This window comes from Calonectris borealis, chromosome W, assembly GCF_964195595.1.
Source record: "Calonectris borealis chromosome W, bCalBor7.hap1.2, whole genome shotgun sequence".
In the NCBI taxonomy this organism is placed as follows: domain Eukaryota; kingdom Metazoa; phylum Chordata; class Aves; order Procellariiformes; family Procellariidae; genus Calonectris; species Calonectris borealis.
Window position 1 is genome coordinate 9,989,343 of NC_134351.1, and position 14,732 is coordinate 10,004,074.

Sequence of the window (14,732 nt, forward strand, 5' to 3'; positions counted from 1 at the left end):
CCCGAACAGAAAACCCCTTTCCTAAGGAATGAAGTTTCACATCATCTAGCAAGCAGATCCAAAGAATGAAGAAGAGTTTAACTTTATGTATAATCTCATATATTCTTCATGAGTGTTATAAATATAAACTTCTGGCAGATTTACTAATCTTCCGTAAGTCTCTAGATATCACAAGTCCTATTAAAATAAAATTCTTGACATTGAAAGAAAAAGTAGAAGAACACCTTAAGCAAGGCAGTATTATAAAAAGAGAAGAGCATGAACCACCCTTTATTACAGCTCACAAACACATTTTGGGTTGCTTTTGAGGCCAAAAGATTTACTGCAGACAGAATACCACTGATTCAGCATGCCCACAATAATTTTATGTCAAAACTGTGAACTACAAAGCAAAGCAAAGTTACCGATACTTTATCTATTTTCAAGCAGCAGCAGAAAATAATGACTCTTTCAATAAGATATAAATTGCAGAACTTCTCTTTCATATGTTTTTTATGAAATATTAGCTAAGAATCTATTTTAGTGTCTACAAAGAGAAACAGACATGCCAATAGAAAAGGGTTGCAAATCATCCCCAAGAGGGATAGATGTAGACAAAGACTGAGCCCAACTAAACACCCAAGGACAGCATTTAGCAACTTTGAATTAATAGCCAATTTTCCTGGATTTTCTTTCAGAATGGTTTCAGCCATATGTTTATTTCCTCATGCACAGTGAAGAAGAAAAAGGAAATATGAGACTTGCTAGATGCATTACATGAAATATAAATCTGTTGCAGATCAAGATCCCAAACTTCCTACTACTTTATTATTGGTATTTAAAAGCAAAAAATCATGATGCTGGGGAGTAAATCCCGACTTTGTTGTGGGCACCACCATTAACAGATTTGGGACACCAATAGCTACACAACTAATGCAGATCCAGCTACATCATGGTTTTTCTCTCCAAATTTAAGCCATTCACAACAGCTTGATGTCCTTGAACAACTACCAAAAGAACACCTGCAGTGGTGTCCCACATCCTCCCTGGCTGATGACAAAGCAAGACTGAACAAGATTCCTAACGAGAAGAGTTGACAAGACACCTTTGCCATGGTGGAAGTCGAGAGGCGCATTTAAAGTCACACCATACTTTGTCTGCTCAGTCATCTCAATTACGTAAAAGCACCAACCTTGAATCGTAGTATATACATGCATTTAAGTTTGACCTTTGGGGACTTTCCGTAACATCAACCAGAAGTTTCTCTATGTAGCTTTGCAAAGATGAACTTTATTGAGACAACTTCCATATGCAAGAAAAAACAAGCAAACCCCAATTAGTACACGTTACTATTCTGACTTTGCTGAGGTCCCTGACCTTTCAGTCATACAAGTCGTCTTAACTTTGTACCATTTCACCAAGATTTCTAGCCTGTTCTAATCCAGAAGTCAAGCAGTTCCCACCATTCATGCAACACGCATGCAAGTGAAAGAGAAACTTCTCTCACCTTGTCCTCTCTTCTCCCTCTGAGATGGGGAATGTCTATTGCTCTAATCCCTTCTCTGTAAATGTTAAATAGAAGGAAGATCTATTTAAGCAAAACACAGGCACAAGAACAAGCATGTTTAAGCTAGCTGTGACTGTGTCTAGCTTGGAAATTAAAAGGTGTCAAAAAAAACATTAGAGGATCTTTTAAAACACTGATCCTTCAAAAAATGGCACAGTGGAGAGAAGTAACAAGTGAACCGAGGCAGATATTTACAGCTTTATGAACAGAAATATGTTATGAGGATTGTCTGAGAGAGCCAGAAGGTTCCTGATGTCATCTGTCCCCCACAGAAGAGCCACCAGAATCTCCGATGCATTCACTGTTCAGTCAGAACAATGCATTTATATTGTTAAATTCTTTGGACTGTCCTGTGACTGTTTCCAGAAAGCGGAGTGCAATATACAACATGAACCTTGCCAACATGAGACAAATTCAATATAAACAGTTCATTAAAATCAACTAGGATTCACAGGCTGTGCAGAGATCCCCAGACATCACAGCAGATGTACCTAAGGCAGTGTACCAAGATTGCCTTCTGGGGAAACCAAGAGGCTTTTCAGGGTAACCAAATCTTTCTCACACTACCAGAGATAATACGATGCAATCCCTTCTACAATCAAACCCTGTCCAAAGGTAAGTTTACATTACTTGCTCCCATAACTTCTCTCTGCAGATAACTAGAAACATATTTATAATTTTTAATTTCCCTCTATTCGTAGGACAAATTTATTCAGTAGATTTATCGGCAGGTTAAAGCAAAGAGCATTGGCAAGTTAAATATGGTTATTTCCATTGAAACAGAGCAGTAAGGCCTCACAGGACTTGTCCAGTTACCTGAAGTGACAGCTGGACGTTAGGAGCTGTGCTCACTTGAGTCTTATTCTGCACTGTTAAGAGATGATGAGTAACATCTTTAAAAGCAACTAAGGATCTTTCATCAATGTGGCTAGCAATATTTATAGCAACCAGAAAGTTCTCCTGGAAGATAATGAAATATGAAGAAGTCCACACAAGCATCTGAGCAGTGTAACTGAAAGAGTTCACATACTATGAAGGCTGTTAAGTGCTTTGCTCTTATATTTTTACATAATTACTAAAGTCCTACTCACTCAAGAAACTACATGAAAGCAACACCCTCTTACTTCAGTATCCTGTTCCCTGGATGTAAACAAAATTAGACCTGTCAATTATTGTGACCACAGTACATTTTATTTACCACTTCTTTTATTTTTGCATTTTGGAACATGAGCCATATTCCACTCCTCCTCTTGATGCTTCATAAACAATTTCAAGGTGTCATAGCTTAATGTGCACAAACCTGCTGAAAACACCATCTACAAGAGGATTACTAAATGCCCAAATTGCACTCAAAAACTTCATTTACAGGACTTCAGAGGACAGCAAGGTGCCACTTTCCTGTCAAATTCCAAGCTGAGTTTAAAGAACTACTAGGTGGGGAAAATAATTTTTACTAACACGGACTTAAAATATGCAGAAGTCAAATGACAAACTTTCACAATGGCATTTTCAGATTTCCAAACAGTAACACTACGTAGTTCTGATGGTAAATATGTGGTTTCTTTTATCAAAACATGTGCCAATCTACCAGAAATGAAACTGTACAGGGATAATAAGACGCCTGGCTGACTGCAAAATGCTGAAAGACGCGACGCATTGCTAGATCAATCATATTTGAACCTTGCTGGAGGTAGATGAATCCAGAAGCAATAGTCTTGGCCTGGCAATTAAATTTAAACATAATAATCATCTGGCAGGCTTAAAATCATAGTTTAGGATGCCATCACAGCATGCCGACTATTCCCCTCGCTGCACCTGCACTGGCACCAGGCAAGATGCAGTCACTGTAAACAACGCTACTTTTTGATTTCCTGGTTCCTTCAGCCAGGAGGGTTTGAGAAAGTTTTGATAGCCACAGTTGTTTTATTCCCTTTTATTTTCGATACTTGGGATATTCATCCTTCAGCTGGATCATTTTTAAATCACTTCAGTACTTAAACTGTCACACTTGATGCATAATCTGACACCACAGAGTCATAGTTTGAATATTTCAGTTCTATTACTTTTAATTCTGTACCAGTTAATCATATTTTATTTAAAGGTAAAATGTTAATCTTCTGATGTTAAAAATCATCATACTTTACTTTTTTTATGGCCGCATATTAAAATAAGGATACTTGCCAATTACCTAGAGACTTCTTTTCAGGATTCAAATGAGAAGTTGACAAGAGGTCAGGCTCAGAATCTCTGCAGTACAACAGTCTGCTCTGCATGCCAGAGGTATTCTCTTTAAATTTCCCAGTACTTCACAGCTGAATTTAGCACATCTCACCAATTGCTACCCCACTTTGTTGCGTCCTATTTTAATCCTGAGTAAAAGGTTTACCAAAAAGCACCTTGCTCCAAATTGTTTCCTATAAACTGGTTGCATGCAGTATTGCAAGCTCAAAACTGTAAGAGAAATACTTCAAAAAGCCAATGGTTCTCTCTGAGATAATGAAAGCAAATTTTTTGTTGTTATTTTAATATTGCTACTTCTTGTGACTTAAAATATAGCTCTACACGCACCACCAGAATGAGGTCTTAGGCTGCAAGCATTTCCCAGCAGGGATTTTTGTCTCTATACTTGTCTGCAAAGCAACTAGCAAATTGTTAATCATCTATAATTAAAGACACCATAAGCCCAGAACCCATCAGAGTATCTCTCCAGTTTGCTCACGTGGCCCTTTATGCATAAAATATGCCTTTTCATTTCAGTCCAAGTACCCTTTTCTATTTGGGGGCCTCCTTCAAACCTTCTTCTATGACATGCCCAAGAAGAGAGGCATTTTTTAACATTTATTTTTATGTATAAAACACAATGAAAATGACAAATCTCTGTGACACATTTCTCTCAGTCTTTTGCTTGACCCTAACATTTTTGGTTTTATTTAAGATTTTCAGAGATATACAATATTTGTATTGCTCAAGTCTGAGGGTGTCCATGAGATGCCATAACTAAGCAATGTGCATACGCTTAACCTTTCATGTCACACAAATGCCAGCAAGCAGTACCCCAAATTTTTAAATAGGTAAGTAGGAGAGAAGACAGCAGAGTTGCCCAATGCCACATATGGTAAGTCAGTAAAAGCATAGAACTGAGCTGGAGATTCACTGGGTTTCCATGCTCATTCACGTGGGTCACGTCTGGCTTGTAAGCAACATACTATATACATCTTGATATTTCCTTTTTCCTGTGACCACAACTGTATACTGCAAGTTGCACTCATCTGCTCTACCTCTGGCACTCTACTTACAACTTACAGTCATCCTAAGATAAAGTTCATACAGAACAAGATGCAATGACATATTAATTTCATTTTTAAATGGAAGAAAAGCAGTGTGGTTTTGGTGGTGGTGCTGATTTTATTTATTTGTTTATTTTTATCCCGTCATTTCCACATTCAGAATTGCAATTACTGGCACTATCTTTTAGGTTTTTGATGCTCTGCTTCCACTGTTAACTTCAGTCCAAGTATCAAAGCTCTTACATACATATAAAAAAAATCAAAGCAACACGGATCACACAACCACCATCCCCACTTAGTTCACAAGGGCTCAATATACCTCTGCCTGTCTGCAGAATTACAAAACAAAAAAGATCTATTTTAAATGTAAAACTAAAAACCTGACAATGTACAATTCCAAATGCACTTCTGCTGACAAGCACCGAGTCTAGCAGCTGAAACTTCTCCCTTCCTGAACCTTCTCTACAGCGATGGTCTGCTGCCAGGAAAGCCAGTCCATGGACCGCTGCCTAGTTAGGCAACTTGCTATGTAAGGCTCCACGAGGCAACCTCAAGGTTACAATCTTTATTTTAACACATTACATTGAATTTTAGAAGACTCTTCTTCCTTCATGCAGAGGATAGTCTCCCACCCTTCATAAAGCAGGTATCTGTTACAATATTTGGAAATATTGTAACTAGGGGTGAAAGCTAAGTTAATTTCTTACAGATTCTTTAGAATGAAACAAACTATATCTAAAAAGTGCAGATATGCTTTTTTATTTCTTTTGCAGTTCAGGGGAGGGGGGAAGGGAAAAGCATCTCTGATTTGTATATTAAAGCGCAAGCATCTGTCCTACTGATGATATTCTAGGGAAGCACATTAGCATAAAATTTAACGATGTCAAATAAGTGGATGTGAAATAGGGACTGCGTAAAGACACTATTTCCAAGCCTGACAGAAACATCACTGTTTAGAAATGCAAATGAAACCATTATGTTCAATAATTATATGAAAATATGAACAGTTCAGCATGTTTTCCAGCCCTGATGGCGGTTAATGGGATGTACGCTTATGTAAATAACTACTATTAAAGCTAATGCTGAAAAAAACTAATAAATTCATACTAAAGCAACTGATTTAGTACGCTTTTAAACCCCAGCAGTGCTCACTTATTAGAAAGGAGTGCATTCTTATGTTTAGAACTCATTACTGTTACAAGTCACTGCAACTCCATCAATTACCATGCATTAATGAAAATGGGACACATACAAAAAAAATTATTGCCTCTCAGCAGTTTTCTTTAAAGACAAAATATAGGGGTATTACCATCATGGGGCCTTGAGGGGAACTTATCAGCAACATAATCTTTATTACTACAACTGTACTCCCTGTGTTACAACCCTGGGGTATTTTTTGTCCTAAGAAGGGGCTAACCTTTATGTAAAACTCGTGACATATACGCAGTGAAAGTGACCATACTGCCATCAGTAAAAACTTACCATTTTCACAATTAAAAATGCATTTAAATAAACATATACACATTAGTATGTGAACTGAAAAATGTAGATATAAAATAAAAAATTACAATTCCTGAAAGTAGAGCAATGAGGTGTAATGCGAATAGAATTAAGGATAAAAGGTACAGATGGAAGTCTTCTATGAATTCTTGTATCTGGATAAATTCCATCCAGTTTTACACTTACACTTTTAATGACCTCCTAGAGAGCCATGGAATTAAGACTTCAAGGATGCTATTCATTCCTCTTTGGATGTTTTCTCCAATTCCTCAGCACTACTTGAAAAATTCTTAGCCCTGGTTAAACATCACAATTGATAGAGGAAACAAAACCAACACAGTGCTGCTATAGCAATGAATCCCTACAGAAATTAAAAGCTGAGATTTATTGAATGTCTATAACTCTACAACTAACCCACTTTCATTTTCTAAGCAGTCTCTGAAAATGAGATATTAATGTAACATCCACTAGATCCTAAGAAGTTTAGCAAGGCTGAAACCACTTTTATATTAGTTTGCATTGACTGTCAGTTTAAAATTAAGGATGAACAACCTTACAAGAGACTATGGTCAAAGAACTGATGCCAAATGGAGAAGATTCATATAGGACAGTTATCTGCCCAGTTTCAGCTGCTGTAAAACTTCAGTCCAAGATGGCATTCTGCTACTAAAAGTCACAGCACAGACTTGCAACTCATCTGACTACAAAAGCATCATCAATAAGAACTATGAAACCCCATAACAATAGAAAGGAGGAAAGAAATAATTTAAGTTTTTATCATGCATGAACAGTGACAAAGTTCATATAAGCCAATGTCCAGTGTAATAGCCAATGTTAAATTAATGCTGTTTATGTGCAATGTACTCTCCACAGTGTAAGGCAAAAATAAACGCTACCCTAGCCTGAAAAATTTACAATCTAAAAGCAGGTAGCAATACTAGCCTTTCAGAGGGCCAGCAGCTGACAGCATACAACAGCAAACACACACATGATGGCAGTCACTGTGACAAACAGTTGATGGGGGGGCGGTGGAAGAAAAAACACAAAACTATCTGATTGCTTTCACTAAATCTCTGTTGAAAGAAAGGTATGAAGTGTTTTGCTATCTAGACCATTAAAACTATTTCATGAGCGAAGGCCACTCTAAGGTTAAAAACAGTAAGACAAATTTGCTACTGATTAATAATAAAGCCATTCATTTTATTCTTCAAATCCAAAGTAATTACAAGCCAGAGCATGGCAAATGGATTTAGCAGAAGCCATTACGTCAGAAGAATCCTTTAAAGAAGAACAGTAATTTAAAAGACTAAACTGAATAATGAACTCTCCTGAACAACAATTATTATGAGATTGATTTATTGAAAGTGTATTTAATCATGCAAGAAATGTTTAAACTTTCCAAAATAGTTCAGGAAGACAGAGAAACCAATAGCAGAGTCAGCCCAACGTCCTCATTATAGTTGAGAAGCTGAAGCAGATGGAGAATTCATTTAGTTTGGAAGGATAAAGTACATCAATTTCTCTGAATCCACATTTCTAGTCAATTTGTTACAGTACCAGCTTCAACAATTAATGATCTCATTTTCCCATTTGTGCCTCCTTTTAAGAGATCTCAGTCTTTATTTCCGAATGAGCCAAATGTCATAAAGGAAAATGTAACTCAAAAAAACATCACTTTGAAAGCTCATGTGCCTAGAGCCAAATGTTTCAGCAACAGCCATAAAAGCAGGGGCCAAATTCAGTCAGGTAAGTAGCCTGGTCAGTTTAAGTGCCTGAAAAAAGAAAGATCTGCCTTTCACCTGAGACAGAGCCCTTCTCACCAGCCTGACTTCTACAGCAAAATACCTTTTACCTGACTGACTTCAGGTTTTTTCATTATGGCAACTGATACTGATATATGAGATTGCCATGGCTGAAGCTGCATTTCTAATGACAGGTCTCTTCCATTAAGTTCAGACAGGGGCAGCTCATCATCATATCCAGTTCTGAGATCCACACCAGAGAGTTAGTATAGATAATATGTCTGTGCTTAAGATACCATTCATCCTCCAGAGCTAGAAGACAGGTTGTCTGTGAAGCATATACCTACCAGTGGCTATCAACAACCTGGCAGAGCAGAACGCTAGCTCTTTAGCCAGTAAGACTGCAGCTCATAAACATCAGGTCTCTAGTACTAGGACAGATCACCGCAGTATAAAAATGTCATGAAACAGAGGAGATGCGAGAATACTACTAGCCCTCAACACTCACCTCAGTGGGCCTCCAAAATTCTACGCCAGAGCTGCTGGGTGGGAAAGTCTTCTCTTCTTCAGTCAGCCACACACAGAATAACGTCATTCCACACTTTACAGTATAAATTACAAAGCAACTCTGCTTCTCTTATCCCACAGCTACGCTTCTGTATTGACACTACCATCTCACGGACAATCCTGCACCACTGAATGTGAAGTTTTAGGGCAAAAAGCCTATCTAGCTCATATTCTGCAGAGGCTGGTGTTGACTATTTAGATGCTGCCTGTTGATTCTGGATAATTTCATAACATGGACAATGTGGCTAGCTTGTGCTCTAAGGCACTAGCTAGGATTAAACATAGAAAGCTGAGCTTTAAATGAATCTCCAGTCATTGACCCATTTGAACACTCAACATTACAATATGTTTCACCTTGTTTTAGTTTAAAAGTTCATGAAAAATTCAAGATATCTTATTTACCCAGTAGTCCTTGACTGATTCTTCTACATTTAAGAAGTTCTTAAATACATACATTATTTAGCCAATACTGGCATTACAGAATAGCATATAAATATTCAGGGACTTTTTAATAAGTTCAGCTTTTATTCAATAGACCATAATGGTTGCTTAGAAACATTTACTAGTAGGAGACCTGTAATAACAGTAAGGGAAACACCTTCAAAGAGTGAAGCAGTTGGATAAAATGGGAGAGAGGAGCAAAATACTGATTTTTCATTCTCCTCACATGCTTTCAAACAAATTATGATGCACAAGAAGACGCATATATGCGTTCATATATGAAAAATAGGAAGGGAAAAATTTAAAACTATAAGCTGAGGGAACCAAGTTGAGAAATAAAAGAAAAACGATGATATTCCAATCCCTCAGTTCGTAACTTGTCAGAAACTATACTATCAGGAACTGTACTACAGAAACTATAACAAAAGCAAAAATCACCCTTAGCCAAAGTTAAACTCTAAAATTGTTACTGAGTTTTAAATAAAGAGCCTGACTTTCAAAAGCACTAAGCACGAGTTTCCTGCAAATGGCAATTTTTTCTCTGTATAGAAGTTTTCTTCTTGCCTTTTATTATTTTGGGGCGGGGCAACATGCAGGGATCCAATTTTCATATATACATGCTTAACTGTACTGTTAATTTCCATACCCCATTTTTCTATGACATTTTATGTTGTCACTGTGAGTTCAGACTAACGGTCCTTCTGCAAACGGCTGCCCTGGGGAGGCACACACGCACATGTATCCGTTAAGCAGGACATAGGGACCACACATTCAACAAAGTACATTGCCAAAGGCTTTCTATGCAAGACCTTTTGTTTTGTTTTTTTCACCTGTGATAACAACTTGGTGGGTCAGATTGAAAAAGGAAAGGAAATAGAAGTACTGCCTATTTCTCTCCCCATTTTCAGAAAAGCAAACTCAACATTATAGAGAAAAGTAAGTATGACAGAATAAAAAAGCAAATTCTGTACTCTGACACCTGCTTTTCTATCATTCTGTTCTTTGGCATTAAGCAAGTCAGCAACTATTTTTCTTCTGAAAAATAATACTAATTCTACATTAACACAGAAAGATAGGAAAAGGAGAAAATATGTAAATAGCACTAATTTATGAGTATATGCAAGAATAATGTAATGAACAGTACTATGGCAAAACTAAAAGCGCTTTATTAAATACTCTAGATAATGCTTATAAGAAGCCCATTATTCTTCCAGCAAATTAATATTCTATGTCTCACTAACAATATCAGCAAATGAACTGTTTTAGTTAAATTAATATTCATAAAATCAACTAATTAAGTAGTCCTAAGTTACAATATTAAGGACATATGTAAACAGAGTCTATGATCATTTTTAAGAGTAGCCAAGTAAATCGTATGGGATTTGTTGTATGAACTTGGCTGGGTCTTCAAATCAACAGATCATGTTCAGTCAGAAAATAATTCCAACAAAAAGCTTAAGTAATCCAGGTACATTCTAAATATTAACCAAAACAGTGGTTTAGTAGGGCTGATGAGTTTAAATTCACAAAAAGAAAAAAAATAAGTTTGTAATAAAGAGAATCTCTTCTTCCCATTACCTCCCTATTCTTTGTCTCCAAAATGATAATTTCAGCATAGCTTAGAATTCAATAACCAATTTAAAAAAACTTTTTTTTTTTTAAGAAGTTTCCTTTTCCCCAATTAATAAATCTTCACAGAAATGTTAAGGCTGTTTTTGCTTCTTCATTTATGCAACACCATCAAGTTTAGATGAAAAAAAAATCCTTAATGGTGATAACAAGAAAAGCTAAAGACCATAACATAATTTCTTTGGGCTTTGAAATAACAGTAGTATTTGCTTCTTAATAATCTCATTATTATCATTTTTTTCCTAAGACATCTATCATGACAGTACTGGGGCATCTTACAAAAGATATTTTCCTGTTTCTTAAATTAAATCATATTGGGGACCTAAATTAATAATCGGTGCTTGAAAATATGCCAGGAAAAAAAGGAAAGCCAGAAGCTTTTCTCTTAACAGCTCCTAGCAGAAGTACAAGAAGGGGCAGCGCAAGTAGCCTAAGAGCATAACGTGGTGCGTGCTGCTCATCCCTTATTCTGAAAATGCAAATGAAACAACAAAAATAAGAACATTGAAGTTGCCAGTCAAACACTCCAAAGGCAATGCCAGAATTTAGATTGCCGCTAGAAGCGCCATTCAGTCACCTGGTCTGTATCCATCACGATCTGGGAATACACAAGCAAAGAGAGGACAAATACTAAGAGAGGATGCTGAGGAAGACACAGAGCTAGGTTACACATGGTGAGCCTTCTCACATGAGCTTAGTCCCAAATTCTGTTTCAAAGTTTGGAGAGTGCTAGAATACACTGAAAAGACACAGCCCTACTTTCACCAGCTGTCTCACAATCATCTGACTGATCCTAGGCCACCTACCTCCATCCTGGCTCTTCCTGACTGCTTATCCCAAACACTATTGAACTCATCAGTCACAGGCTTTACTTCTTTCACATTAGCCATGCCCAGCCCAACCTGCTTTTCCAAGTCTGTCCTTCCAGCCACATTCTAGTTCTCACTTCCCCAGTACAGCCTCCACTTACGTCTTCCCCTCTACCTCCTGCTTAATCTTCCCTTTCAGAAGATTAATTCTTTCCACCGCTTTCCCATCCATACAGCTATAAGATGCTTTCATTGTGGAGGGCATCAAAAGAATGGGAGCACCCATTACTAGATTTTCCAGTTTGGCCCAACTGGGCGGATTTTAGTAAGAACAGCAAAATATGTCATCACAGCACACATACGTTACACCACTAAGCATCACATCTCCAAAGAACAGCAGCACTAGAACTTTTTAGAAAAAAGGCTACAAGAGTTTATTATAGACAAAATAAAGGTTTGATCCTCTTTTGGTTTTGGAGCTGGTTGAAACACTTTAGATCAAGGTTCTTTTGAAAGAAGCCGGTTTCAAGCGGGAACGCCCTGTGAAAAACTAAGCCAAAATATTTACTTTTGCCCAAATTCTAAGACAATATGACAGGTCTATACTGCTTTAGGGAAAAGGAGTAGACCAGATGACTACTTGAAATGCCTAATTTTCCTTAATTCTGTGATAATAAGTATTTGGCAACCCTGACAACAAGCTGGCCTATTTATTCACAGTGTGCTCATCAGGGTTGTCCTCCGTTAACTGCATGCCCTAGTAAGAACTACTCAAATTTCAAAGTTTCAACTGCAACGGAAGGATAAGTTTGCATGACTTTTTAGTTGTTGTTCCCTACCCAGACAGCACTGACCAATTCCAAAGCAAATGTAAGCTTAGGCTGCAGACGGATACTGTTTTTTCAATACTGGTAAGTTACTCAAAGTTTTGCAGTGAGATCACTGCATACCACCTACTCCCCCACACCCCAAAGCTTTTGTCATAGTTCAGCAGCAATGAATTCAAATGGATGGGTCTGCATAGCTTCTCAAAAAAAAAAAAATCAACCACAACAAAATGAGGAAAATATGCCTTTAAAGTAGGGATTTCAAGCACACAAATCGTATCTTTGCTGCAAGAGTCTTAATAAGAAACAAAACAAACAACAAAACACATGTTGCTTTAAAAAAAAGAAACCACACTCCCCATGCTATTCAAATTAAACCTTTACCAGGTTGAAATTACACTTCACTGGATAGCTGCAGTTATGTCAGAAGCACCGATTTATTATTGTAGGGTAATTTTAAATACTGGGCTAGATAAAGTAATTTTATGGAGAATAAATTAGCTTTGGGGGAGAGGGGGAGGGAAAAAAAAAAGGTAAGTAAAATTGATTTTACCAGACTTGAAGGTTTTTTCTTATGGTATAATACCCCTGATATCTTATTTGCAAGTGAACTCTGTACATTTCAGAAGAACTTGAAGAATTTCAATTTGCTGTACTTGAAAATAGCCAAAATCTGCATTCAACTTTGGCAAGTCAGCTCTACAATTTCTTCCCTCTGCAACAAGCTTCAAGATAAAAAATTAATTGATCAGAGGTACATCGAGGATCTTGAATCATTCATGTATGATAGGCAAGTATTGCAGTAGTTAAAATTATATTGTTTTAAATTATAACCTTGTTTTATATTTCTAGGTTTTACAGAGTTTTATGAAGTGTAAAATTGCATGCATTAACCTTCTGCCATGTCTACCAGACTTCTGAAAAAGTATTCATGCTCGTGCAATCTATTTCTAGTAAAGCGGGGGGGGAATAACCAAAAAAAACCCACAAAAAAAAACAAGCAAGCATGCCTACTTCCCAGTAGCCAAATAAACCTCAGATGAATTAGTGAAAGCTTTATGTGCATAAATTAAAAACATATTAATCAGGAACATACATCCCACCCACATTCATGAGCTGACTAAATACACAAGACGTAATCTACAACAAAATACCGACTTCAGTGAAATCAATGTAAAAGAGTTGTAGTCACATCTAATGGCTCTTAAATACATCAGATTTAATATTTTCCAGGAACTGTTCCATGCCCGGCTAAGCTTGTTGATGTGTATCTTATTTAGTACAAACAGACCAAATTCTTTCTATCAATAAAAGTGCTGCTGTGCTACAAGGGATCTTCTGGGTCATCAAGGGCAATCCTCTGCTGACACAGACAACATATCACCGAATTCCTTTCATAAGCCAACGAAGCTCCATCATAAAACAGTTTTTTTTAAGCCTTCCAGTGCTAAACTGTGAAATATTGCTCCAATTTTCAAGAACCCTCCTCCAACTTCATGTTTAAGTTTGTGGACTGTTTATCTCCATTTATTTCTGTTCCAACACTGGCCTGTAGCTTGAAGAGTCCCTTTTTGTCTCAGCATTGCCTCTCCCCCTATTCACCTTACCACCATCTCAACCTACTTCTATATGGCCAGTCACTATTCAGAAGCACACACGTACACACTTCAGTTTCTTCTCAGAAAATAGCTTCTCCAGCTATTAAGTAGCCCTTCTCCACAAATAGCTTCTCCCATCATCTTAAGTAGCCCTTCTCCACAACTTCTGTCACCAACTTCATTTTTCACTTGAACACGGGATGACTCAGGACTGAAAACAGTATTGCGCACTAGGTTTCATCAATGCTTTTTAAAATAGCATTAGTATCCTCCCTACTTGAAATACAGCTTCTGATGAATCACATGCTATTTGCTTTTGCTGTAGTTGCAGCACTGTCTCTTCAATACCCCACTGTAGTCAACTGTTAGCCTTCTGAGGAATTAAAGAAGAAAGCATCAATATCAAAGATTTGGAAGAGAAATGAACAAGAGAATTTTGTAAAGGTCTATCACACCACACTGAAGAAAATTGGTAATTCCTGCAACATTGACGTTGCATGTGATATTCCAGGATTGGGACTAAGCATATGCAGCTTAACAAAAATGGAAGTCACAGCCTGCAAGAAAAGAGAATCAGCTAACTTTATATAAAAAACAAACAAACAAAAGCTACACCAGAAAAAGTCTGAACTGGCTAAACCTCCTAGTACATATATACAGTTCAAATGCCTTCAGTGTAAGTTGTCTCTCTCTGGACACAGAGACCCCTGGAATACCATGCAAGTTTTAGATCGCAATTACAACCTAACAGGATTAAGTAAAAAAAAAATTAATCTATAACCATAT

At 37.1% G+C, this 14,732-nt stretch overlaps 1 protein-coding gene across 2 annotated transcripts in view; it reads right to left on the reverse strand.

The window, feature by feature from the left end:
- Positions 1-14,732, reverse strand: part of LOC142074817 (protein hinderin-like) — a 172,752-nt gene that overhangs the window by 139,024 nt on the left and 18,996 nt on the right. The gene's annotated exons all lie outside the window — the stretch shown is intronic.